This window comes from Bos javanicus, chromosome 13 (genome assembly GCF_032452875.1).
Source record: "Bos javanicus breed banteng chromosome 13, ARS-OSU_banteng_1.0, whole genome shotgun sequence".
Classification (NCBI taxonomy): domain Eukaryota; kingdom Metazoa; phylum Chordata; class Mammalia; order Artiodactyla; family Bovidae; genus Bos; species Bos javanicus.
The window spans coordinates 69,878,298-69,905,511 of record NC_083880.1 but is presented as its reverse complement, the minus strand read 5'-3'; the positions used below and the strand labels follow the sequence as shown (position 1 = coordinate 69,905,511).

The window sequence follows — 27,214 nt, the reverse complement described above, 5'->3', positions numbered from 1 at the left end:
GACCAAGAACTGACACCCCTGCCCTCTGTCCTGTTGCAGCGTGAAGGGTCCGAAATCCAAGTGAAGAGACTGGGAACTCTCATGCCCAGCTGGAATGGGATGGAAACTTGCTCAGCTCTTCTCTAAAATAAACAATAAGCAGGCAGTTTTCAGTAAAAATAAGGATGTATTGGCAGAAAGTTCAGCAATCTTATTCCCTGAAATATGTTTTAAAGAAAGCTTGGTCAGGTATATAAGAAGACAAGGTGGAGATTATTTATGATAGTCTTGTTCATGGCATAGGTGAGCAGGAAGCAAAAATGAGTTAGTAAACTATGATGGAGGCTGACCTTGGAATTCTACACATCACTGAGAAACTATTTGTTAGGTGTACATACAACAGCATGGATGTAGTATTAAGTGGGGGAAATCAGTAAAAGAGATTTAAGGCATAATATTTTCCCAGTCTTATTGAGATATGACTGATGTACAGTAAACCACATGTATTTAAAGAGTACGATTTGAGTTTTGACATGTGTAGATACCCATGAAACCATTGCCGCAATCAAGCTAATGAATATAGTCATCTCCTGGCAAAGTGTGGAGTAGATCTATATGTATTAAAATGAACAGATGTTGAATACCGATTAAGATAGGAAAAAAGTTCAGCAGTGTGTGCAATATAATCCCATAGTTAAAACAAAAAATGTGTAGATACCCTGATAAATCTGGAGTGATATAAACCAAAATAAACTGTATTTGTTATTGTTGTGTAGACACTTAGCCGTGTTCGACTTTTTGCGACCCCCATGGACTGTAGCCCACTATGTTCCTCTGTCTATGTAATTTTCCAGACAAGAATACTGGAGTGGGTTGCCATTTCCTTCTCCAGGAGATCTTCCAACCTAGGGATCGAACCTGGGTCTTCTGCACTGTCAATCAGTTCGGTTCAGTTCAGTCGCTCAGTCGTGTCCGACTCTTTGCGACCCCATGAATCGCAGCACGCCAGGCCTCCCTGTCCATCACCATCTCCCAGAGTTCACTCAAACTCATATCCATTGAGTCGGTGATGCCATCCAACCATCTCATCCTCTGTCGTCCCCTTCTCCTCCTGCCCCCAATCCCTCCCAGCATCAGAGTCTTTTCCAAAGAGTCAGCTCTTCGCGTGAGGTGGCCAAAGTACTGGAGTTTCAGCTTCAGCATCATTCCTTCCAAAGAAATCCCAGGGCTGATTTCCTTTAGAATGGACTGGGTGGATCTCCTTGCAGTCCAAGGGACTCTTAAGAGTCTTCTCCAACATCACAGTTCAAAAGCATCAATTCTTCGGCGCTCAGCCTTCTTCACAGTCCAACTCTCACATCCATACATGACCACAGGAAAAACCATAGCCTTGACTAGACGGACCTTTGTTGGCAAAGTAATGTCTCTGCTTTTGAATATGCTATCTAGGTTGGTCATAACTGTCCTTCTAAGGAGTAAGCGTCTTTTCATTTCATGGCTGCGGTCACCATCTGCAGTGATTTTGGAGCCCCCAAAAATAAAGTCTGACACTATTTCCACTGTTTCCCCATCTATTTCCCATGAAGTCATGGGACCAGATGCCATGATATTCGTTTTCTGAATGTTGAGCTTTAAGCCAACTTTTTCACTTAGGCAGAGTCTTTACCGTCTGAGCCACCAGGGCAGCCCCTGGTGGTTATTATAGGTTTTATATAAAGGTCACCACTAAGTGTGTGTCCTTTGGTGTCTGGCTTCTTTCACTCCATGTGATTTATTAGAGTCTTCCATGTTGTGTGAAGCTGTAGTTCATTCACTTTTAGCGCAGCATATAGCAGCATTCCATTGGGTGAATATACCAAAATTTATTTACCCCTTCAACTACTAATTGACATTTGGGTCATTTCCAATTTAGAGCTACTACAAATAATGCTGCTGGGAGCATTTTGGTACATGTCTGCTGCTCTGCCTTAGCATGTATTACAGTACGGTTCCAAGTCATTTACATCTATAATCTTGTTATTTCTCTTCTATTTGGCCTACCTGGATTTTGCTCCTGTTTTCCTTTTTTTCTCCTTTTGGATCAGCCAAGTGTTTTCGATGATTGCATTTTATCTTCTGCATTAGATTTTTTAAAGTGTGTTAAAACATATATAATCCCAAGTTTACCATTATAAGTATGTTTAAATGTGCAGTTCACTGGTTTTAAGTACATTCACATCTTTGTGCAGCCAATCTCCAGAACCATTTTCATCTTGCAAAACTGATATGCTCTGTCCATTATGCAATGGTTGCCCATTCATTCCTTTGCTGCTTCCCTAGCAACCACCATTCTACTTCCTGTCACTGTGTATTTCACCATTCTAGGTATTTCATATAAACAGAGTCATGTAGTATTTGTCTTTTTGTGACTGACTTATTTTCTTTTTTTAAAAAAGTTATTTTTGACTGTGCTGGGTCTTTGTTGCTGCATGAGCTTTTCTCTGGCTCACTGCATCATTGACTCAATGGACATGAGTTTTGAGCAAACTCCGGGAGACAGTGAAGGACAGGGAAGCCTGGCATCCTGCAGTCCATGGTGTTGCAAAGAGTCAGACATGACTAAGCAACTGAACAACAAATCATGGAAGCCAAATAATAATTAAAATTATTTATTGTATCATTATGCACATTGATGGAAAGCATTATAGACAGAAGAGTTTCTTTCCCATCATAAGATTATTTACATCCATTTATTTAGCTAGGAACACTAGCTTGAAGAGGTACTGGTATATTCTATTTGAAATTATTTCTCTAGAGCAAACCATTGTCTTACAGTTGGAGCATGTTGAAGAAATTGTTTTCTCATAAGCTTTTTTTTATTCTTTTGAGTCTCAATCACTGAGTTCAAGGGACTTTGAGAGAATCCTGGTGTCCTGAATGTCCTGATGAATATGCTGAAGTCAAGCACTGTATTTGTATTCTGATAATATTCTTAGATCCATACAAGTGTTGGTTTGTGGAGCTCATATTTCTCCCACCAGTACTATGACATTTGAAGAACATTTGTTGTGAAAGTTTGACACCAATTTTCACACCGCTGTGCTTCCTGTCCCATTTTCTTCCTTGATTGTTCTTTTGCTCTTGTTCACCTCTCTGCTGTTGCCTGAGAACTTGTTTGGTTGACAGACTACATCTTCTTCTTGCCATGCATTGGTAGTTTCCTGCCAGGTATCTAAGTCACCTGATTCAGGAGACTGGTGAATAAAAGGCATATGGTGTGTAGCTGCTAATCTATTAGAGAAACCTGTGCTGCCCACTGGGATGCCAAAGTCTAACGGTTCTGTCTTCTTAATGATTTCCTGAGTTTTCCTTTTAGTCGATGTCATGTCCTTAAAATAGTCAGAGTCCAGTTGTTCTAAAGCTTTTTGCTGTGTTGTCACATTCTCATTTCCTCCTTCAGTCTTTACACACCTGTGGGTGCATCTTCATCCCAGAACCCTTCCACACCTGTCTGCTAAGGAGCTGATGAATAATCAACTCTAGTTGGCAAGTTATTTGATCTCCTCTTAATTTCTGTCCTCTGCCAGATCTGCATACTAATCTCTTTAGGAATGAGAATACTGTTGCTGGGTGGGTTTGTACTTTAAATAATCAAAACTGTGATGATGGCCCTGGTGGGAATCAAAACTGGATCCTTCCTCTCCCCATCTTCCCAGCAGAGGCTCTGGTCAAATTACTCTTTAATTAATATATTAAACCAATTTCATATGTCTTGGTTTTTTATGGTTTCATTGTGATGTGTCTAGATGGAGATTGATTTTTATTTATCCTGATTTGAACTTTTAAAAATTTCTTTATTTTAATTTGAGGAGAATTGGCTTACATCTATTTCTGCTTTATTGACTATGCCAAAGCCTTTGACTGTGTGGATCACAATAAACTGTGGAAAATTCTGAAAGAGATGGGAATACCAGACAACCTGATCTGCCTCTTGAGAAATTTGTATGCAGGTCAGGAAGCAACAGTTAGAACTGGACATGGAACAACAGACTGGTTCCAAATAGGAAAAGGAGTTTGTCAAGGCTGTATATTGTCACCCCATTTATTTAACTTATATGCAGAATACATCATGAGAAACGCTGGACTGGAAGAAACACAAGCTGGAATCAAGATTGCTGGGAGAAATATCAGTAACCTCAGATATGCAGATGACACCACCCTTAGAGCAGAAAGTGAAGAGGAACTCAAAAGCCTCTTGATGAAGGTGAAAGTGGAGAGTGAAAAAGTTGTCTTAAAGCTCAACATTCAGAAAACGAAGATGATGGCATCCGGTCCCATCACTTCATGGGAAATAGATGGGGAAACAGTGGAAACAGTGTCAGACTTTATTTTTCTGGGCTCCAAAATCACTGCAGATGGTGACTGCAGCCATGAAATTAAAAGACGCTTACTCCTTGGAAGGAAAGTTATGACCAACCTAGATAGCATATTCAAAAGCAGAGACATTACTTTGCCAACAAAGGTCCATCTAGTCAAGGCTATGGTTTTTCCTGTGGTCATGTATGGATGTGAGAGTTGGACTGTGAAGAAGGCTGAGTGCCGAAAAATTGATGCTTTTGAACTGTGGTGTTGGAGAAGACTCTTGAGAGTCCCTTGGACTGCAAGGAGATCCACCCAGTCCATTCTGAAGGAGATCAGCCCTGGGATTTCTTTGGAAGGAATGATGCTAAAGCTGAAACTCCAGTACTTTGGCCACCTCATGCGAAGAGTTGACTCATTGGAAAAGACTCTGATGCTGGGAGGGATTGGGGGCAGGAGGAGAAGGGGACGACAGAGGATGAGATGGCTGGATGGCATCACTGACTCGATGGACGTGAGTCTGGGTGAACTCCGGGAGTTGGTGATGGACAGGGAGGCCTGGCGTTCTGCGATTCATGGGGTCGCAAAGAGTCGGACACGACTGAGTGACTGATCTGATCTGATGATATCAGATATCATATCTTATATCTTTCATAAGTTCTAGAGAATCCTCAGACACTATCTTTTCAAATATTGCTTCTATCTCATCCTTTGTCTTTTTCCTGTAGAAACAATCTTAAGGTTAGAACGATGTAAATTTTTTCCAAAGAGTTTAAAAAAATTTTTGTTTTTACTAACCCCTTGAAGTGCTAACAGTTCAGGATCCCCTTAATCTGTATTCAGAGTTTCACATTATGTAGACAACTCAGATGACTTGAAGCCAGGCTGCATCTGTGTAAGGAATGGATGACTTCCAGTTCACATCTTAAAGTTCTTCAGGATCCTAGGTTAAAGAGTTCTGTTGGCTGGGAACTTGCATATCACACTGAGGAGTCTAAGAAGGGGTGGGCAGTTGTGGATTTGTCAAGTCTGATTGATCGGAGGCAGCATTTTGTTACAATTTTTTAATTGAAGTATAGCTGATTTACAATGCGTTAATTTCTGCTGTACAGTAAAGTGATTCAGTTGTACATATACATATGTACGTTCCTTTTAAAACATATTGTCTTCCATTATGGTTTATCATAGGATATTGACTATCCTTTGATATACAGCAGGACCTTGCTGTTTATCCAGTCTATGTTTAAAAGCTTTCATCTGCTAACCCAGCCTCCCACTCCGTCCCTCTCCTAGGTCCTCCCCCTTGGCAACCACCAGTCTGCTCTCTATGTCTGCTCTTCTATTTCTGTCTCATAGGTTCATTTGTTTCGTATTTTAGATTCTACAGATAAGTGATATCATATATAGTATTTGTCTTTCTGACTTAACATCACTTAGTATCATCATCTCTAGTTGCATCCATGTTGCTGCAAATGGCATTATATCATTCTTTTTTATGGCCCAGTAGTATTCCATTGTACATATGCATCACATCTTCTTTATCCATTCCTCTCTTGATGGATATTCAGGTTGTTTCCATGTCAGACTATTGTGAATAGTGCTGCGATGAACATAGGGGTGCATGCATCTTTTCAAATAATGGTTTTGTCTGGAGGTATGCCCAGGAGCGGGATTGCTCGATCATATGGTAATTCTATTTTTAGTTTTCTGAGGAACTTCCATACTGTTCTCCACAGTGGCTGTACCAACTTACACTAATGGGCAGCTTGTTGAATTCTAGTGCTGTGGCCCATTGTGGGAAAAGGAGGAAGGCAGGCTGGGCTAGATTGCTGCTGCTGCTGCTGCTAAGTCGCTTCAGTCCTGTCCGACTCTGTGCAACCCCATAGACGGCAGCCCACCAGGTTTCCCATCCCTGGGATTCTCCAGGCAAGAACACTGGAGTGGGTTGCCATTTCCTTCTCCAATGCATGAAAGTGAAAAGTGAAAGTGAAGTCGCTCAGTCACATCCGACTCTTAGCGACCCCACGGACTGCAGCCTTACCAGGCTCCTCTGTCCATGGGATTTTCTAGGCAAAAGTACTGGAGTGGGGTGCCATTGCCTTCTCCGGGGCTAGACTAGGGCTAGGGAAACACAACCAGCCACAGAGATGGGTGGTCATGGCCAAGGTAGACTAATGCACAGGGTCTATCAGGTGAGGAGGGGAGGCGAGAAGCCAGGACTGTAGAGAAGATGCAGATGTGACTAGGGTGGCTCTGAATGCGAGGCCTCTGTTCACCGGGGCCAGAAGCAGAAGCAAGTTCTCTTCCCTGATTCTGGGCAGCTTGGCTGGCCAGTGTCTCCTCCAGGCCAACCAGCAGCTGGGCACTCTGGACAGCTTCATTATTGTTCTGTCTACATCCATTATGAGCCTGCCATTCTGAACTGCACCCAGCAGGTTGTCCCTGCACCTTTATTGAAGGGTTCCTAGAATGCAGCTCAAATTATTACCAGCACCTTCAAGGCCCTGCATGATCTGGCTGGCCCCTGTCCACCTCTGCAGCCTGACCTCCCTCTATTCGCCTCACTATCCATGTGCCTTCTTCCTCTTTGTTTAAACCACCATGTACCCTGGATGGCTTCAGGGTCTATGCATGAGTCCTCTACAGGGAGCACCCCTCTCCCATATTTTCCTACCGTGATGGGCTAAATGTGTATGTACCTGCAAAATTCATATGTCTAAGCCCTGACTCCCAGTGTGGCAATACTGGGAGTAAGGAAATAATTAAAGTTGAATGAGATCATGAGAGTGGGATTCTGATCCAGGACAGTTAGTGTCCTTATAAGAAGAGATACCAGAAAGTTCATTCTCCTCTCTCCATGCTCATATATGAGGACACAGCAATGAAGAAGCCACATTCTAGTCAGGAAGAGAGTCCTCACCAGAAACTGCATGTGATGGAAACTTGATCTTGGAATTCCAGCCTCAAGAATTTGAAGAATATTACTTTCTGCTGTTTTAAGTCATCTGGTCAAAGGTATTTTGTTATGGCAGCCCAAGCACACCAATACATCCAATTTAATTAGATCTCATATTTCCCTAAACATTTTCTTTCTTTTTTTTTTTTTTGCCATATTGGGTCTTAGTTGCTGGGTGCAGGTTGCCCTGGGCATATGGGACCTTAGTTCTCCAAACAGAGATCAAAACCACATACACTGCATTGGCAGGGGGATTCTTAACCACTGGACCACCAGGGAACTCTCCCTCTAAGCATCTTTGATCCAAAGTCTCCTATTTCTGGGATCTTGTGGTACGAGGCACCAGGTAAGACTTCTACTTTTGATTATTTGATCAACGTCTGCCTGACATACTAGACTGTAAATTCCATGAAGGTTTCTGGTTTTATTCAAAGCTACACACCCAGAACCCAGTACACAGCCAGGTATGTAGTAGGTACACAATACCTATTTACTGGGAAAGAGAATGGTGGGGGGAACAGACAGTGCCTCGGGCTGGGGCATTTTATGGACATTCAAGTTCATCTCTGGTCCTGCAGCACCCCTTTAGCCCTCTCTACCGACAAAGCCTAACATTGTGCCCCTGACAAGAGAGACATGTTAGCAGAATTCAGCTCCAGCATCACAAAGCATGGCAAGGAAGGATGGATTGCAAGGAAGGATGGATTTAAGCAGAGAGACAACAAATTGGCAGAACTGGATTCAGAACTTTTACTTAAAATGATGGATGGGACTTTCTTTTTAACTTTTGAGTTCTCATCACACATCAGACACCATGTTAATAGCAACATGTGGATTATCTCATCCAATTCTCATAAAAACATTAGGGGGTTAAGTCAGTTACTCGAGCTCATACAGCAAGTTAAGTGGGGAAGACAGGATTCAAACTCAGGAGTTCTGGGTTTAAATCCTACTTACTTACACACTACACTAACTGCCTCTGGGGGATGGGAATGCCTCTGGGATGTTTAAATTCCAGACTTTTTAAAGGCAAGATAAGGATTAACCATGAAATGAGCTATGAGGCTTCCCTGGTGGTCCAGTGGTTAAGAATCCTCCTTGCAATGCAGGGGACACTGGTTCGATTCCTGGTCCAGGAAGATCCCACCTGCCACAGGGCAAATAAGCCCGTGCACCACAACTACTGAGCCTGTGCTCCACAGTAAGAGGAGCCACTGCAAAGAGAAGCTCGTGCACTGCAACGGGAGAGCAGCCCCTGCTCACACAGCTAAAGAAACCCCACATGCAGCAATGAAGACCCAGGACTACTAAAGATAAAGAAATAGAATTTTTTTTTTTTTAAAGAAATGAACCATGTATTGTTGATTAAACTAAAGGGGTCTCTCACTACCCTGGTTCCATAGAATTCTCTTCCTTCTAATCCTCAGTTCATGGCTAGTTACTGCCTTCTCTGTGCTCTGAGGCACTGTGATAACCTCATTCTTGACAAGGAGCCGGCATAGAAATCAAGGAGAATGTTTTACCTTCTCTTCCTGCAATTGTTTACAGCTCAGACTCCCGCTTGTGATTCTATGGCACTGGCTCCTGCTCAGAGCTGTGCAGTGAATGTAGCATTCAAATAGCCATCGTTAGAATGCTTTTGGTTTCAACTAATTAAAAAAACATCCAGCTCAAGTTAGAATCAATAATAGAGGGAATGCATTGATTTATGTGACCTGATTGGTAAGTGGGATTCAGGTGAGCTTTGGTTGGCATTTCAACACTCTTTTCTCTTCAGTTCTTTCCACGTTTCCTGATTTCATGGGTTGGCTTCATCTTTAGCCTGGCTCTTCTCATTGTACCAGAATAGCTGAAATGGTTCTTTACTGACATCCAGGGAGGGAGTGAAGGCCTTTACCCAACTGTTGTGAAGAGGTAAATATTGAGTGCTGATAGATGTAATCCTGGATAAAAGGTCTGTCTTTGCAGCAGTCAGTACAAGGTATATTGTGCGATGGACTGTAGTCCGTCAGGCTCCTCTGTCCATGGGGATTTTCCAGGCAAGATTCCTGGAGTGGGTTGCCATTTCCTTCTCCAGGGAGTCTTCTCACCCCAGGGATTGAACACATGTCTCTTGAATACTCCTATATTGGCAGGCGGGTTTTTTACCACTACCACCACCTGGGAAGACCAAGTCAATTGATTTGAAGCTCTACACTTGCACGTGGGAGATGGGGGTCCAGCCCACCCGAACTGCCTCAGGGCTGTACCATGGGAAGTGGGGTATACTGGATGTTAGGAAGGTGCATCTGTCAGGATAGGCTAGGTTTTGCTTTGGTAACACACAAGCCCTGGCCTTGCTTTTCAAACAGCAAAGGTTTGTTTCTTGCTTATACTGTATGTCTGCTTGGGTCATTATGCTGTGTTTTCTCACTCCAGGACCCGGACTGATGGAGCTGTCACCTCCTCAAGCGTGGTCTATGGCTGTGGCTGAGGGAAAGAAAGCATAAAAAACTGCTTTCTAGCTCTTAAAGTTTGGGCTGAGAGCGATGTGCTTCTACTTGCAATGTAGGGACCAAAACAAGGCCCATGGCCACTCCTGACCCCAAGCTGTGAGGAAGTATAACCCCATCACGTGCCTGGGAAACAAACCAGAATTATCTGGTGATGGAACATTAATGCCAACTAACACAAAGGGCTTACGGAGCCCACCCCAGCTTTTCCCTACTTTTTATTGGGAAAAAAAACTTTGATTGCTACATTTAAAAAAAAAAGAGACCTTCATACTGTGCAGAAATCAGGTGTTTTCCTGATTTCTGATCAAATGTCTCTCAGTTATTTTGCCATTAAGCAGAATCAATGGATCTGTGAGGGACTTCCCTTAAGATACCTCAACTCAAAATAATGCCCTTTTTGTGGTCTTGATCAACACAAGTGGATTCCTAGTGAAACTCATGACTTGTAAGCCGACGCCGATTGTTCTGGGGGAGGGGGACACCTGACTCAAACTAGGCCAGTTAGGGCCTCTTTTCTGGGATTTTGGAATTGGAATGATCAGGGATTTTTCATGTCTCTCATGTCTCTCTGGATCATTGGAAGTGGTTGGGAGATAGATTTCCCATTGGAAGCAGAGGAAACAAGTTTGCAAGGAGAGTCTTACTGGCAACTCTTGCTATGCTTCCATTTCATCCAAAAGCCCAGCTGGGTTCTTGCTGCTGGCCTAAGAATCCATTCCCACCTCCCCCTGTCCCCACTCCCAAAAGCTTTAAGATCAATTCCCCTCTTGTTTTTCTTAAACTGGGTTCATGGGTTACTGGTAACTTGTAGCCAGAAAACTCCTAATCGATACATGTTCTTTGCCTCTGGAACCAGACACAAAGAAGTCACAGGTGTAGCCCATTCCAGTAAAACAGAGGTCAGGTTGTAGTTCTATTGCATCAGCTGTATTTCTGGCAACTTTTCTGCTTGAGATAGTTCATCCAAATGTGAGTGCAGGTGACATTCTTATATGATCACCTGAAATTCACTTAAAACTTTTTTTTAAGGAAAATGATTTGTCTCCTTGGGTAAACATTATTTGCCACATACCTCCCAACACAGATATTAAGTGCACACTATTTCCTCTGCCTAAGGTCCTGTCCTCTTCAACTCTATAGACCCAGCCTCAGTGTCCCCTCCTCTGGGAAGCCTTTCCATGTTCTCCTATATAGAACAAATGATGTTCTTCTCTTTGCTTTCCAAAGCAGTTGACACATACATCTAGTGTTACATATTTTCTTCCAGAAGTATTTCTTTCCACATCTGGCTCCTCTGAAATATCAAGTTACTTGATGGTTGGGAGAGTGCCTTGTTTATCTGCAGCCCACAGTGTTGGGTTGGAATAGATGCTCAGAAAAGTTTGTTGACTAAATGGGAGTTTTAAATGAGAAGACCATACCCCACATACAGTCATCCCTCAGTATCTGTGGGGGGCTGGTTCCAGCATCTGTTGCGGATACCAATATCCGTGGATGCTCAAGCCCCATAGTTGGCCCTCCATACCTCTGGTTCTGCATCCTGGGATTCAACCAGCCATGGATCGTGTAATACGGTGGTTTGTCAGCTTTGTTTACTGAACACCAGGCACTGTGCAGAAAGCTGCCCATGTGCTGTCATTTAATCCTTTCAGTCATTTCTACTGGCTTGATTATTGATATTTTCATTGCTCTTTTATGGATGAGAGATTAAATAGCAAAGTCACTCAGCCAATTATTAATCTGCCATATATGGCAGATGTGAGATTCCAACTCTGGTATGTCATACTGAGTGTGCTCGCTGTTTATTGACCCCTAGATTCTAAAGGTGGGGACCACTTTCTGAGCATATTTGTTACAGACGTGGGACTCCATAACAAAAAAGGTGCCTGGAACGCGTGAAAAAAACTCAGAAAAGGGGTCACCTTTATCCCAGGTGTCACAGGTTACACAACAGAAGCTGTGAAAAAAGAGCTTTACTATACCTGAGGGGGCTAACTGATGTGCTTGAAAGTTCTCAATTGAAGATTTAACGGAAAGCAGTCATCAGAAGTCGTCCTTCTTGTTAAGAAACAGAGGAGAGAAAAAAAAACTGCGGTAAAGTTTTTGTGGGATAAAAGGAAAACTAACTCCCAGGCGATGCTTGTTGGGAAATACTGGACTGAGAAGAGAGCGGCGGGGCAAGGATCAGGGTTCCCAATCCAGCTAGCATCCTTTTGAAAGTGCAGCCTGGCGTGGCCTTTCTTTGGTGGTTCTCTAGAAAGCCCAGGACACGGAGTACAAAAGCCAGGAACCTCCGGGGATGGAGCATCCGCCCCCGGTCCCCCCTCCTTCCCTGCCGGGCTCAGCCTCCGCGCCGAGAAAAGCGACGCCCGCGCATGCGCCCAGGGTAAGGTCCTCTCTGCGACGTCAGGGGGCTTGCGCCCGCACGAAAGCCCCGCCCCTCCAGGCGCCAGAGGCGACCTGGGCGGGGGGCCTCGGGCCACGCCCCCAGCCGAGCCGAGAGGGGCCGAGCGGAGCCGAGCGCCTCCGAGTGCGGCCGGGCCGAGCCGAGCGGCCCGGAGTCGGTTGGTGCAGCTGCGTCCCCGCCGCCCAGCCGTCCGCGGCTCCGGCGTCGCCGCCGCCTCCGCCTCCGCGCGGTCTGCGCCGGCCGGCCAGCCGGTCGCTCGCCAGCCGGGAGGGAGGCCTGGAGCGCGCGGAGAGCGGCCCGGCCGCGGGCGCCGCCGCCGCCACCGCTGCCAGGTGAGCGCCAGCCTCGGCCCTCCGACCCCGTATGCCCCCGCGGCTGTCAGCCCCCGTGTGTGTGTGTCTTCCCGCCTGTCAGCGCCCCGTGTCTGCGCGCGCTCCTCCCGCCACGCCTGGCCCCCTGCCCGGCCCGCAGCGTCGCCACCCCCGCCCGCTGCCCCGGCTCTTTCTGTCAGCCGCCAGCACCCCCTGGCCGGGAGGCTCCGCCCCTTCCCCCCGAGGCCCCGCCCCCGCCCCATCTGTCATCACCCCTCCTCACCCCCCCAGCTCGCTCCCGGCTGGGTCGCCCTGCAGGCGTGAGGGTGCCGCTGCTCTCTGGGGGTCCGAGCAGCCCCCCGTGGCCACACGGCTGCAGCTGGAGGATCGCGGCAGGGCGTTGGGGGTGTCCGTAGATACCGGCCGGACCATGCGAGGGTGCGTGTCGGTGTGAGAGCCGGGTGTGAGCGCTGTGTGTGCGCCCTGTAGCCGGGAGGGGAGCGCGGCGGGGTGGGTGGGGGGCGGCCTGACCGACGTGGGGCGGGAGATGCCAGGCGACCGAGAGCCACTTGCCCCAGCGCCCGCGGGCCCGCTGCGTCTTGCGGGGACTGGACAACGCCGGGCCTCTGGTCCGCTCTGCCAGGGAGGCAGCTGGACCGGGACTCGAGCCACTTGGGGTTACTGTAGACTCCTCCCTCCTGGGACCACCCCCACCCCCCGACTTGCCCACGCGAAGGCAGCGGAGCTGGGCTCGGGCACCCCGGATGCCGCGAGGGGCACGTGAGCGGAGTTTGGGGGCTTGTGAAACCCTGCGGGTTTGGGATTTCCATTCAGAGACGCTTGTCGGAAGTGATTGAGGGGTGGGTGGGATGTGGAGCTTAGGTGGAAAGTGTTTTGAGAGCTTGAGTCATTTTGAGTTGCGTGGTTTGCATTTCTGAGCAGTGATTGCCCTGGGCTTGTGCCCTGTGAGAAACTGTTATGTGATGTAGGGGTTGGTGGGGGGGGGGGGGCGGTGCTCGTGTAGACAAGGAGGGAGGGCACACTTTTCTGTTTTTATCTGTGTCATGTGGACGTATAGTGTATTTATTCATGAGACCTTCGTACAGCCTCAGTTTTAAAAAGGGTTACAATAGTTTCCATTTACCGATTCTCTTGTATGCTGTTATTTTGATGTGCTTTATTTGCAGTAACTTCGAATTGCGATATTTCAAAACTAAGAGAAAACGCGTCCTTAAAACAATTGGTATTTTGCCGGATAATTCTCAACCACGGGGAAAGAGCCAAGAGCGCACTTCATTAGCTGGAACAACTTATTCGGGCTTAATTTGTTTCTAAGAGACACACAGTGGAAAAATCCAGAAGCGGCATAGTAGTAGAAGAGTGTTAGGAAATTCATGAAAAGAACCCTTCTATTGCTGCCTTGGAAAGACGGTATCAAAGTTGCTGGAGAGTACAGTGCTTCTATGTAATGATAAACATATTAACCAAGTTGGTTTTGTGACCTTGCTATGTGGCGTGGGACTTGATTGGTGTAGTGCTTCGTAACAGGGAAACATTGCGTGGGAAGCAGGGTAATTTGGGGAGAAAATGGTCCTCTTTTTTGGGTCATATTTAAGTAAGATTTCAGACCAGGGCATTCTGCTAGTGGAGGTGAGTTTTAAAATTTTCTACGATGACATCAAAAATTACAAAAGTAACTCATGTTTAAGGCAGAAAACTAGAAGGAAAAAAAAATCCTAAGAAAAGGTTAAGAAAAAAGCCATCATCCCACAAACCATAGTAAACCACCCTTTCCTATTTATCCCTTTAGTCTTTTGTTCCCATATGTAAGTATGTTTTTTCTTATAGAAATGCTACTGTACTGTAAAATTGTGTTATGGTCTGCTTGTTAACACTTACAAATAGATTGTCAGCGGTATGTCTTGTTTTTGTAAGAACTTGTTCCTTTTCTGATGCTTTTAAAAAAGAGGTTAGAATCTTTGCTTAGAGTGTTCCAACAGCTTCCCACCATGAAGTCCCTGCCATGGCCTTTGAGGCTGCCTCCCTGTCCTCACTCCCAGCCTTGCCCGACAGATCTCTTTGCTGTTGCCTAAAAACTTCAAGCAAACACCAGCCTCAGTGCCTTTGCATTTGCTGTTGTGTCAGCTTGGAACCCTGTTCCCTGGATACCCTGGTTCTTGCCTCAGGTCTCTGCTCCAGTATAACCTTTTAGTGCCTTTCCCTGACCACTCTGTGGAAGACCCACCTCATCTCCCTGTTCTCCTTAATCAACCTTACTTTTTTTTCATGGTTCTTACCACTACTTGGTAAATACCAATTTATTTGTTGGATTACTGTCTCTTTCCCCCCATTAATCTGTAAGTGTGAGGTTTTTTTCACTGATGTATCTTCAGAGCCCAGAACCTGACACATAATGGGTGCTTAATCAGCATTTGCTGAATGAACGAATGAATGGATGCTCGTTATCCATCCATTCATGAGATCTTCCTGGAAGCCTCCTAGGCTCTTAGATAGCCATATCATGAAGTGGAATAACAATCCTTTAAAAGTTAGGATAGGCCTCTCCTTTCCCTGGGTCGGAAGATCCCCTAGAGAAGGAAATGGCAACCCACTCCAGTACTCTTGCCTGGAAAATCCCATGGACGGAGAAGCCTGGTTGGGCTACAGTCCATGGGGTCGCAAAGAGTTGGACACACTGAGCGACTTCACTCACTCACTTACATATCTGAGGTGAAGAATTTCATGGTGCTATGGTCTTAAAAAGAACCACAGTCTTGATTTAACCTGCACAATTGAGGGAAGGAAGAGTTCTGGCCTCTGTTACTGACTTTTCTTCTTATGCGCTGGAAATCTTTGAAACATTTCAAGTATTCCAGTGGTGTTGACAGCTATGATTTTGGTTTGATGGTTCTTAGTGATAGTTTTAGCCTCAAGAGCATAATGAGTTTTTTGTATCAACAGATACCCAGAGATTATAGCTTTATTTCATTTTCACCTGAGGAGTAGCTGTTATATTTACTTATTTTCCTGGCAATTCTATCCTTTTCAACTCCCTGCTTATCAGTTTTTGGATGGTCTAGCAGGTAACTTAAGGTTTTTTTTTTTTTTTTAACATTTTAAAATAAGTCCTTGATCTCTTGAGCCTTTTGCATTTTTCATTTGACTCTTGAACCGTTTGAAAGTACCAGTTTCATCTTTCAGGACAAAATGACATCTGCAGTAACACATACAGTTGCATTTGCATTATAAGGAAGGGGAAATTCGTATATTGAGGCAGAATTTTTACAGAGCGTCAGTGTAAGGTTTTTAAGGCCTTGAATTTCAAGCAGGCAATCTTTAATTTTAATGAGTTTTTGAAAAGAATCCTTGCTTTTCCTCTAAAGGAAAAGAATTCCTTTGAACACAATCCAAACCGTCAAAAAGGTTTTTTTCTGATGCTTCAGATATATTTGGGGGAAGAAATCGTAAATGAAAAATTTTGTTCTTTTAAAGGAAGGCCTGGAGGGAATGTGTTAAGAATTTATTTGTATTTGTTCCACAGGCGTTTATTAAGCACATCGTTGGGGCAGCCGTACAAGCACATTGTATGGGCTGCATTACCACGTTTAGTTTTAGATTACCTGCCTGATTTGTTATTATTTATTCCCTTCTTTCACTCGGCTACCTCCCTTCTCTCATCAGATTCTCTTCCTAAGTGATCTCATCCGTTCCCAGGACTTTATTACCCTCTGGATGCAGATGACTGCCTCAGTTACACCTCCCGCCCAGACCTTTCTTTGGTTCTAGATTTACAGTTTTAACTCCTGCCTCCCTTCTCTCTCTCTCCTTGCAGACTCACAATGATCTCAAACTTCACATGCCCACAATTGATCACTCAGTCTCTCCCTTTCAAGCTTCCAGATTTGTATTCCTCATTCTCGATCCCTGTGCCCTCTCTTCTCCTGCATTCTCCTGCCCCCAGCCTCCCTTTAGTCAGCACTGTCCATCCATTCACTGTTTAGCCCTCCGAGAGTCGACCTGGATTTTCCCCCATTCCTCAGCCGACGTCTAGTCTATCAGTGTGGGCCGTGGGCCTGCCCGCCCTCCCCTCCGTCCTCCTCATCCGGCTACCGTCCTCTTTCAGCTGGGTGACTGCCCCTGCCTGCCGCCTGGTCTCCCAGCTTCCACTCCTGCCTTCTCTAACCCATTCTCCCCCTGCAGCCAGCCAGCCTATCAGACCTTGTCCCCTCGAGCGTCCTCTGCCCATTTTGAGGCCTCTCACCGCCCTGAGATCCACGTCCACACTCGGGTGCCAGCCTCTGCCTCTTCTCCACCCTCCACTCCTCGCTAGCCATGCTCCTGTAAGGTGGAAGTACTGTCGGATCTGCTCAGAGCCAAGTTCTTCTCTTCCGTGTAGCACTTCCCTCTGCCTGGCACTGGTCCCCAGACTCTTCTAGGGGAAGGGCCTTCTCTGACATCTGGGCTCAGCGAAAATGTCCCTTCTCAGAGGAGTCCCTTCTCTGATCACCCTTTTATAGCAGCTGCCTCCTCATTGTCCCCCTCTCAGTACACATGCATTTCCTGCTTAGCATGTCACCAGAATTCCAGGTATTTAACCCAGATGTTTGTTTTCTTCTTTATGGTCCATTCCCCCAATAGACTGCAAGACCAAGAGGGCAGGGACAGCCTTGGCTTATTTATGGTCCAGTCTTGGCCCCGTCTCTGTGTAGATTCCACTAGCTACAGGTCCCGGATACCTTTTGAACGATAAAATGATTGTAACAGCCAACCTTTTTTGAAATTATGTGTCAGGTCCATGGTTAAGTGTGTTCACACATTCTCTCTCAACCTCTGGGAGAGGCTACTAAGGTAGTAATGGTTATGACCTATTTTTTATTGTTGTTTTGAAACAACTGAGCTTAGATAAGTAACTTTTGAAGTTACAAAGCTAAGAAAGTGTTGGAGCTAGAATTTGGATCTGTATGGTCTGACTGTAGAATCTTTTCTCTTATTCTTTGCTGCCCTCTGATAAGAATGTAGGAATGAATAAATAAACATTCAACATTCTGTGAGATTAATATTGGGTGATTCTTCATTGGAGCATAAAAAACAGTGCTTGTGTTAGGGTTGTGCATTTCCTGGAAACTTAGTGTCAACAAGCCCTATGCTGAAACATATAGTTTGTGTTCAGGCTGTTTGTTTTTTTTTTTAATAAAGATTTAGAATTTATTTATTTATTTATTTGGCCATGCTGGGTCTTAGTTGCAGCATGCAGGATCTAATTCCCTGACCAGGGATCAGACCCAAGACCCCTGCACTGGGAGTGCAGAGTCTTAGCCACTAGACCACCAGGGAAGTCCCAGGCTCTGTATTTTAATTTTCCCTCTGCCACTTACTAGCTGCAAGCCCTTGGGCAAATTCCATAACAGCTTAAGTCTGTTTTTTTGTTTTTCAGCTGTAAATGGAGAAAAATAATATCTTATCTCACAGGGTCATTATAAGTAGCATAATTATACACAAAAAGCAATTAATGTTAGCAATTAATATTATATGGAGAAAAAAAGTTAGGAAAAGACTTTTAGCCTCATTAACAAACTAGATTTGGGTTAAGAGTGAGAGACAGACCATAATTAACAGTATTGTTTCACTGACTCTGGTTTTGAGTTTATAAAAATTATCAGGGAATTAACTCTTCGGCTTAGAATTTATAATCATTCTGTATGCAGCTTTTGTTTGTATTTAGTTAAATGCTTGTAGGTAAGAGGGTTTTGTTTTCTTCTTTTTCTTTTTAGACTCTTCCCAATCTTAAGATTCTCAGGGTAGAGGGATCCTTTGAGAGGGTGGATTTTTCCCCCCCATTCACGACTGTTACAGCTTACTTCAGTAATGATTATCACCAGGGAGCTTGCTTTAAATAACCAAGCAAACAGTAGGCCCCGCACAGGCACGGATGGGCTTGGCAGCCCTTATGATGGAATATCTGGACATAGCTGTATTTTCTGGTGGGACAGCTTATGAGCAAGTGCTAGTCTGATGACTTCCATCATTTCTGTGAAATAGAGTTTTGCTAAGAATAAGTGGGAAGAAGTCAGAGGAAAAGCAAGGAGGCTTGACAAAGAGTCAAGGTCAGGAAGAGGAAGAGTGAACTTGGGCCGATGCCCGTGACCTCTCGGCAGTGTGCAGGGCTCTGTTGAGGTAGGAGGCTGTGGATTGATCAGGACACCAGTAGCACACAGCTGGCTGGTGTCAGGAGCAAACAAGACATCCATTTGGACTGGGCCAGGGTCGAGGCCGGCTGCAGTGAGCCGCGGTAGGACAGTGTAGCGGAGGAACTACACTGTCCTCCGAGCAGGGAGTGATCAGCATAAGCAGGAAAGGGGGTCCCAGCTGGACCTGGAGGAGAAAAGGGCCAGAGGTGTGGATAAAACCAAGCACTGGGTGTATTGGAGCCCCGGAGTGGAGAAGGACATGTGAGTGGAAGATTTCAGAGTTGGAGCAATTAATTACTGGACAGAACAGGCACCCGGGTTTTGCCACGGACATACATAGCCCAAGTGAAGTGAACTCAGTGAAGGAGGCCAAGTAACTGAGGCTTGAGAGTTGTTTGGGTCATCCCTGTGGTTATCCAAGCCATCAAAAGGATGGCAGGACGTTTGAGGTACAGAGAAGGAAGGCATGCCACGTCTTGGGTGAATGGCGTTCCAGCAATGAGAAGAGGGTTGATGGCCACCCTGGAGGAGCCTCAGAAGACTGGGGTATTTTTCCTGAGAGCAGTGGCAGAGCAGTGACCTGAAAGCTTTGTTGGTTGTGGGTCTCTCTGGAAGCAGTCAGCCTTGGCTCAGGTTCACTGTGCTTCTGAAGGCATCCTGATTCCAAGTGAGCAGCATGGTGACATGTAGTATTGTATTTCTATACCTGGCGTGGAAATCATCTGAGGGTCTGCGTTAAAAATTCAGCTTCCAGGGCTCCACTCCAGGCCCACTGAATTAGAATTTCTAGGAGAGAGGACTGAGAATGTATATTTTAACACTCTACTCTCCACACACATACCTGGTAATTCTTTTTTTTTTAAATTTAATTGGATAATTGCTTGACGGTGTTGTGTTGGTTTCTGCCATACATTGGCGTGAATCAGCCATAAATATACATATGTCTCCTTCTTGAACCTGCCTCCCACTGCTCACCCCACCCCACCCCTCTAGGTCGTCACAGAGCACCTGCTTGAGCTCCCTGTGCTCTACACCAACTTCCCACTAGCTGTGTATGTCACATGTGGTAATGTGTATAGTTTAGTGCTACTCGCTCAATTTGCTCCACTGTCTCCTCTTATAATTCTTCATAATTAGGCAGGATTGGGAAAGGCGGCTGCAGTGGATAGAACATGGGAGGCCAACTGCTTGGGTCTGAAGGGAGGCAGGTGAGGGCGAGCCTTAGCCCATGACTGTTAATAGCTTGCCTTTCCAGGTTTAGCTGATGGCAGAGGCTCTGAATTAAGAGACCCTCCATTAAAGTCTGTCACCCTGGCTAAAGCAAGAAGAGACAGCTGGTGATGACAGAGACAAAACTCCCTCTACGAAGTCATCCAAAGCATAGCAGTTTGGGGACACTCTGAGAGGAAACAATCTTGTTTGCCTCCGTGGTCTCTGAATACATTAATCAATCATAATTGCTATCCTGTTCAGCAGGAATAGGTCAAATTATGGTTTGATTAGTTCAGAAAGGTTGAGAAGGAAGTAATGCAGTTTAATTTAGAAAGCTTCCATCCTAATCTTGCATGTTTTAGTACTTCAGTTACCAGTAATATTAACTCATGTGACACAGTTCTATCTCTGAGGACACTGGATTTAAAATCCCTTTACTCAACGAAAGGCCAAAGACAAGAGCAGTTATTATCCCCTAGGGGCTGCATACACGACTAGATAGTATCGTGATCCCAGAAGGCCTGCCACCCCATGCTCCCAGCTTTTATGAAGAAAATTCTGTTTTTTTCCATGATAAGGACAGGGAATCCTACAGGAGAATAGCTGCTAGAGAGGGAACTTGGGGTTCACCATTCAAGATAATATTTCGTACCTCACAGGGTCACTGTGAGTAGCATAATTGCACTCAAAAAACCAATGTTAGCTATTAATGTTATATAGAAAAAAAAAGACGACCTTTAGCCCCGTCAACAAATTAGGGTTTGGTTAAGAATGAAAGACCATAACTAACAGTGCTTGTTTCACTGACTCCTGTTTTGTTTATAAAAATGATCAGGAAATTAACTCCTTGGCTTGGGATTTATAATCATTCTGTTGATTCTGACCATCCTGGGCTGACCGCTTAGAATCCCCTACTGCTGGTGAGGAGGGTGTGAGTTTGAGCTGCGTGTTTAGAATATTAAACTATACTTAGCGCCTGGTTCGTCATAGCCAAACACTAAAAGCTTCGGGAAAACAATGTTGTTGGCCCTGCCAGACAGAAGTAGTTGCTTTGGACCTTGAGCTTGAAACTTAGCTTGCCGGATGGTACGCTCTGTTTCTTATTTCCTCGTAGCACTGTCGGTACTGAGGGGCCTGGCTTTCAAACTTGATGAACTGGGCACCAAACGTGGTGCAGTGTCTCGGCTATATTCCCGTCACTTTGCATGTCTTCCGCGTGCTGCTCCGTCTCCCTGCTGAGCTGCCGGCAGCCATCTGCATGCACATTTTGAGACCCAGAAAATGTGGCAATCGAGGCTTAACAATGCCAGCGCCGCCAGAATTTTCTGTTTGCAAGTTGAAATTTTTAAAAAGTAATTCCTTTTTAGGGAAAAAAAAGAAAAACCAAACAGGAATTTAGAATATTTTTTCCTTGTAGAAAAACATTGTCTTCTAAAGCTGAGAAATACTGAGCAGAGGCCAAAGAGGGTTAGTGATACTAAATGTGGTCTCTAATATCATACTTTTCCTGTCTTCCAGAGCTCAGGACCCCCAAAGGCTCTGCTGTGTTATGGTGCCCTTGACAGCATCTGAATCACTTTAAGAGTATTTCAGTTTGTGAAGTGTTTGTATGCCTGTTGAACTAGGCACTTTGGGGTTAAAAAAAAAAGTCTCTGGTCTCCAGGAACTTTTTTTTTTAAGTTAGACAAGGTGCATTTAAGTCTCTAACCTAAAGTAGATCGAGCACTGTGCTGCAAAGGAGGTATAATCAAAATGTGGGTTCGCAGACAAAAGAGAGGTTATTTCTGGTGGTGGGTGGAGGTGGCAAGAGGGGGTTGCGGGATACTTTCAGGGAATATTTGTCATCAGACTAGATCTTGAAGGTTGGGGAGAATTTTGAACTCTTCTCGATATTCTGTGTTTACTAAGGCATTGTTTATTTTAGCAAGACTATAGAAATATTTTGGTGCTTAATGAATTAGCTTTCAGTTATCTAAATGACTCATCCAGCATGCCTCACGCCTTAATTACTTTGCATAACTTGTCTCCCTAAGTAACATATAAAGTATTAAGGAATGTGTGATGGCAAAAGGCTTTTATGGAAGCCCTTAAAGATAATCTTGGGATTATAGTGGATATCTCAAGTCCCTGAAGAAACGGAAACATTGTGCCGTGGTGGTGAGCAGGAAATCAGAAGGCATTGGAGGGCATGTGTTTGGGTGTGTCATTTAGGAACTGGGGGAAGCTGGCACTCTTGGGGACGTTGGTGAAGACCCGATAGGGAAGGCATGTCTGCTGGGTTAGGAGGCCTCTTTCTGTTTTAATGACTTTTTAAAGAGTCATTTATGTTTTCATTTTTGTCCTCGTTGGGTCTCATTGCTGCGTGTGGGTTTTCTCTGGTGCAGAGAGCGGGGACTACTCTCCGTTGGGCGCTCAGGCTTCTCGCTGCGGTCGGTGGCTTCTCTTGTTGCAGAGCACAGGCTCTGGAGCGTGCGGGCTTCGGTAGTTGTGGCGCATGGGCTTAGTCACCCCGCAGCGTGTTAGATCTTCCCGCATCAGGGATTGAATATGTGTCCCTTGCATTGACAGGTGGACCCTTAACCACTGGACCACCAGGGAAGCCCTTGAGGCCTCTTGAATACCGTGATCAACTGAAGGTGGCCAGCTCCTTCTTCTCCCTTGCACTAGTGGGACTGAGCACATGGGGTTTTATAGAAAGGCTGTGAAGCCATGCCCAGAATTTCTCTTCCTGCCCCAAGCCTCTGTGTTCCTTGTTGCTTGTTCTGCCTCAGACCTGCATCTTCATGCTATAGATCAGATCAGATCAGTCGCTCAGTCATGTCCGACTCTTTGCGACCCCATGAATCGCAGCACGCCAGGCTTCCCTGTCCATCACCAACTCCCGGAGTTCACTGAGACTCTCGTCCATCGAGTCAGTGATGCCATCCAGTCATCTCATCCTCTGTCGTATTGCTGTGCGTCCCTCTGAATGAATTGTTGCTTCTTTACTAAGCCCATTTTTTGCCATGGTAAGTTAGTGACAGCTGGATCATTGTACCAGCCGTGCAAATGGTTCTACTATGCCAGAGACCTTGCAGTTTTTCCTTTCCCATGAGAAGGCTGTATTTTCAGTCTTCCACTTGCTCCATCAGACCAACACTTAATTTTCTAGGAAGCTGAAAAACATACTCCTTGCTACTTTATGTGCTGAAATGGGGCCCTGGCTCAGAATTCTGATCCCTTGGGAATAAACACATAGGGTTTTGAAAAGATACTATTTTCTTTTTCCTTTATTCCTCATGATGCCAATAGCATTTTAAAAGCCAAGAGATTTGGCAGTGCTCTATGCCCCATCCTACCATCAAGGTGACTAAAGCAACCTGAGAATGAATTCAGTTGTTCACCAATGATGTACTTTTTGTCTGCTGTGTGTCAGGTGCTGTGCTAGACCCCTTGGGGGAGCAAGTCAGACGTGGTCTCTCTGTGGCCTCATGCCACTGAGAGTCTGGAGGCTCCATGGCCAGGAAGCCAGAATAGGTTTGTGGAGTAATGATAGGTGGGGGCAGAAAGGCCTGGCTAGTCTCACTTTTGCCTTTTACCAGTTACGTGATCCTAGGCATTTGCCCCTCTTTCCTGTCAGATAGAATAAAACACATTTTAAAAACGTTTATAAAAGTCTTTTAAAACTTAAATGACAGTACATAAATAAGAATTTGAAAAGGTCAAGTTACATATATGCACATTTAGGTAGAGGAAATCAGCCTCTGTCTTGTTCAGTAGGAATAGCTGATAGAGAGTTTCCACAACTCCTTGGCTTCAGAAAATGACCAAATACAATATTTGGACTATATCTTATTAATATTTCACTAATTCTAATGTTTATAAGACAACCAGCTATTTGTTGGTGCCTGAAGTTAACATGGACTACTTAGTCACCCCTACATGTATGAACACTTAGTCGTGTCTGACTCTTTGTGACCCCATGGACTGTAGCCCGCCAGGCTCCTCTGTCCATGGGATTATCCCGGTGAGAATACTGGAGTGAGTTGCCATTTCCCTGACTCCAGAGAGCCTGTTTGAGTCCAGGACTGCACATCCACTCAGGCTGCATTTCCAGCCTGCTGGTCTTCCCTGTAGATTTCAGACTTGCCAGTCCCTTACCATCATGTGAGCTGGTTCCTTAAAGTAAATCTCTTAATTTGTATGTGTGTGTACACACACACACACACACACGTATTCTGTTGGTTCTGTTTCTCTGGAGAATCCAGATTGCTACAGTACTCAACAGATATTGTCATTATCGATGCAGAAAGAGTAGGAACAAGTGTGGTAAGCAAGGTGCTAAGTGTGATTTTAGCCATGTTGAATTTGAGGGGCCCATGGAATCCATAGGGAGATGTGCACACATGCGTGCTCAGTCATGTGCAGCCCTGGGGACTCTGGCCTGCCAGCCTTCTCCGTCCATGGAATTCTCCAGGCAAGAATATTGGAGTGGGTTGCCATTTCCTCCTCCAGGGTATCTTCCTGATCTAGGGATCAAACCTGAGTCTCTTGAGTCTCCTGCATTGTCAGGCAGGTTCTTTACCAACTGTGCCACCTGAGAAGCCTCCAGGGAGATACCAGCAGGGAAATGTAGCCAGGATGTGGAGAGTTCACATGAGAGATCTGGACTGCAGAGATGTAAGATTGGAAGATACTTCCCTACCAACTGGAAGTATGTAGCTGTCAGTTGAAGCTGTGTGTGGGGTGATTTCAGAGAGAGAGCGGAGTAAGGTAAGAGGAGGATCAAAATGGAGCCATAGGAAACAAGGACATTTAGGGTAAAGGCAGAGGAAAAGAAGCCAGAACCAAGGAGGAGCAGACAGAGACGAGGAAGGTGAAGAGAGTGTGGGTGTGGAAATCAAGGCAGAGAAATTTCAAGAGTGCAGCACTGGCAAGTGCCCTAAAAAGGTCAAAGGAAATGTTGCTGTCCGTCCATTGAACCCAGCTCTTAGGAGGTATCACTAGAGGTGACTGTTGCAGTGTCATAATTCATTAGAGCCGGTGGAATAGAGCAGGGGTCCCCAACCTCCTGGATCCCATGCCTGGTGATCTGAGGTGGAGCTGATGTAGTAATAACAGAAGTAAAGCGCACAATAAATGTAATGTCCTTGAAGCATCCCGAAACTCTTTCCCCTCCCAGCTGGTGGGAAGACTGCCTTCCACAAAATGGGTCCCTGGTGCCAAAAAGGTGGGGGACTGATGGATAGAGGACCAGGTGATGAAGTGGAGATTTGGGTCTGCCTCTTAAAGGAGATCAGTGATGAGGTATGAGGAGAAGAGGGGCTGTGGGCTTCCTGAGGAAGGGGTGATTGTAGGATGCGAGGGATTCTAGCATGTTCAGAGGCTGAAGAGACAGAGCTCGAAGAAAGGATGATTATTGTTCCCCCTTGTCTATTGTATGAAAGTTAAACTCCACAGCCTGATGTTTATAAAGTCCTCCACAGTCTGCCTTTAGCCAATTCTGCCAGACTCCCTCCCTCTCTTCCTCTGTTTTATTCCAACACCCTTGTGTACTTCAGTTGTAGCCCTGGCATGTGGCTCTGAGAGGCTGGATGCTGCAGGGGAGACGCCAGTGGACTGTGAGTCGGGAGTCCTGTGGTCCAATCCTGGCTCCTCCATTTACTAGCAATGGGACCTTGGACCCACCTTAACTGCTCTAAGTCTGTTTTTTTGTTTGCAAACTGTTAATTATAACAGCACTGATGATTCGTGATGATGATGATGGTTGTGTCAGATGAGAAAACATGTTTCAAAGTAATCTGAAGAGAATTGTTGTTGTTCAGTCATTAAGTTGTGTCCGACTCTTTGTGACCCCATGAATCACAGCACACCAGCTTCCCTGTCCTTCACCATCTCTTGGAGTTTCCTCAAACTCATGTCCATTGAGTCAGCAGTGCCATCCAACCATCTCATCCTCTGCTGCCCTCTTCTCCTCCTGCCCTCAGTCTTTCCCAGCATCAGGGTCTTTTCCAATGAGTCAGCTCTTCACATCAGGTGGTCAAGGTACCGGGGCTTCAGCTTCAGCATCAGTCTTTCCAATGAATATTTAGTGTTGATTTCCTTTAGGATTGACTGGTTTGATCTCTTTGCTGTTCAAGGGACTCTCAAGAGTCTTCTTGTCCAGCACCACAGCTCGAAAGCATCAATTCTTTGGTGTTCAGCCTTCTTTATGGTCCAGCTCTCATATCCATACATGACTACTGGAAAAACCATAGCTTTGATTATAGGGACCTTTGTCAGCAAATTGATGTCTCTGGTTTTTCATACGCTGTCTAAGTTTGTCTTAGCTTTTCTTCTGAGGAGCAAGCATCTTTTAATTTCATGGTCTGCAGTGATTTTGGAGCCCAAGGAGGATAAGAAGTATGTAAATGAAGCTGGTTTCATCAGATCACGAGTGATCCTAGATTCAGGCTTCTGTATAAATTTTCTTCATTACCACTAGAATCCTCCTGCTTGCTCTCCAACTATCTAAATTCAGCCTGTATTATCTAAAGAAATGCTAATTCCTGTAACAGATAAACCCTGCTGAAATCTCAGTGGCTTAAAACATTTTTGAAGCGACTTAGCATCGGTAGCAGCAGCATGTTCGTTTTAAATCCAGTCAACCATGGGGATGGGGGGACCCAGACTGATGCTCTGCCATCTTCAAACCATGGTTTCCATGGTTCCTGGGGGGCGTTGACATTCCCGCAGCAAGGTGGGGAAAGAGAAAGTTGATCTGGAGGCTTTGATGCTTCAATCCTCGCATGGCGGCTGGTGCCTAAGGCCAGAGGAGAGATAATTGAGAGGAGGCGTTTACTGGATGGGAGATGAACGTGGGGTGTGTGGGATTTAGCACGCACGGAAGGGTGGCGGGGCCTGAGACAGGGAGGCAGGACCAGTGGAGCCTGGGCCGGAACAGACGGGCCCCTCCTCCGGCCACGAGGGACAGAGCCTGGGAAGGGGAAGGGCCCAGGGGCCCGGGACTGGTTCCCGGTGACAGGAGGTGCCAGGAAGGCAGCACAGAGGCCCCTGGGTCAGGGGAGATGGAGGCGAAAACCAGGGTGTGCACACAGCTTCTGAAACGAGCTTCCCAGAGCTGGGGAGGCAGACCCTGTTCATCTTTTTCAGGATGAGAAAACTGGTGAGGTGGTGACTTGACCAGAGACAATCAACACGCAGGAGAGAAATGAGCTAGGATTTGAGGGATTTGAGGTCCAAGCCCCTGGCGCTGAGAGCCAGGAAACATCCCACCTGGAGAACTGGAGAATTTGGACTCTGAAGATGGCTAGAGGTGTGAAGGTTGGGGGGCGGGGGCGGCGGGGAGG

The 27,214-nt window shown here is 45.7% G+C and overlaps 1 protein-coding gene and 1 pseudogene across 7 annotated transcripts in view; one reads left to right on the top strand and one right to left on the bottom strand.

The window, feature by feature from the left end:
• ZHX3 (zinc fingers and homeoboxes 3) overlaps nucleotides 1–27,214 on the top strand; it is a 135,516-nt gene that overhangs the window by 10,001 nt on the left and 98,301 nt on the right. For 3 of the 7 annotated variants that reach the window (XM_061437587.1, XM_061437595.1, XM_061437596.1), the window contains exon 1: nucleotides 12,768–12,924. The exons of 1 other annotated variant lie outside the window; for it this stretch is intronic. The gene's annotated coding sequence lies outside the window, so the exon portion shown is untranslated. Of the gene's footprint in view, nucleotides 1–12,418; nucleotides 12,508–12,767; nucleotides 12,925–21,233; nucleotides 27,181–27,214 lie in introns of those variants that run through there. 3 more of the 7 variants (XM_061437589.1, XM_061437597.1, XM_061437593.1) reach the window with 3 other exon arrangements.
• On the bottom strand, nucleotides 2,612–6,719 carry LOC133258788 (receptor-binding cancer antigen expressed on SiSo cells-like; annotated as a pseudogene).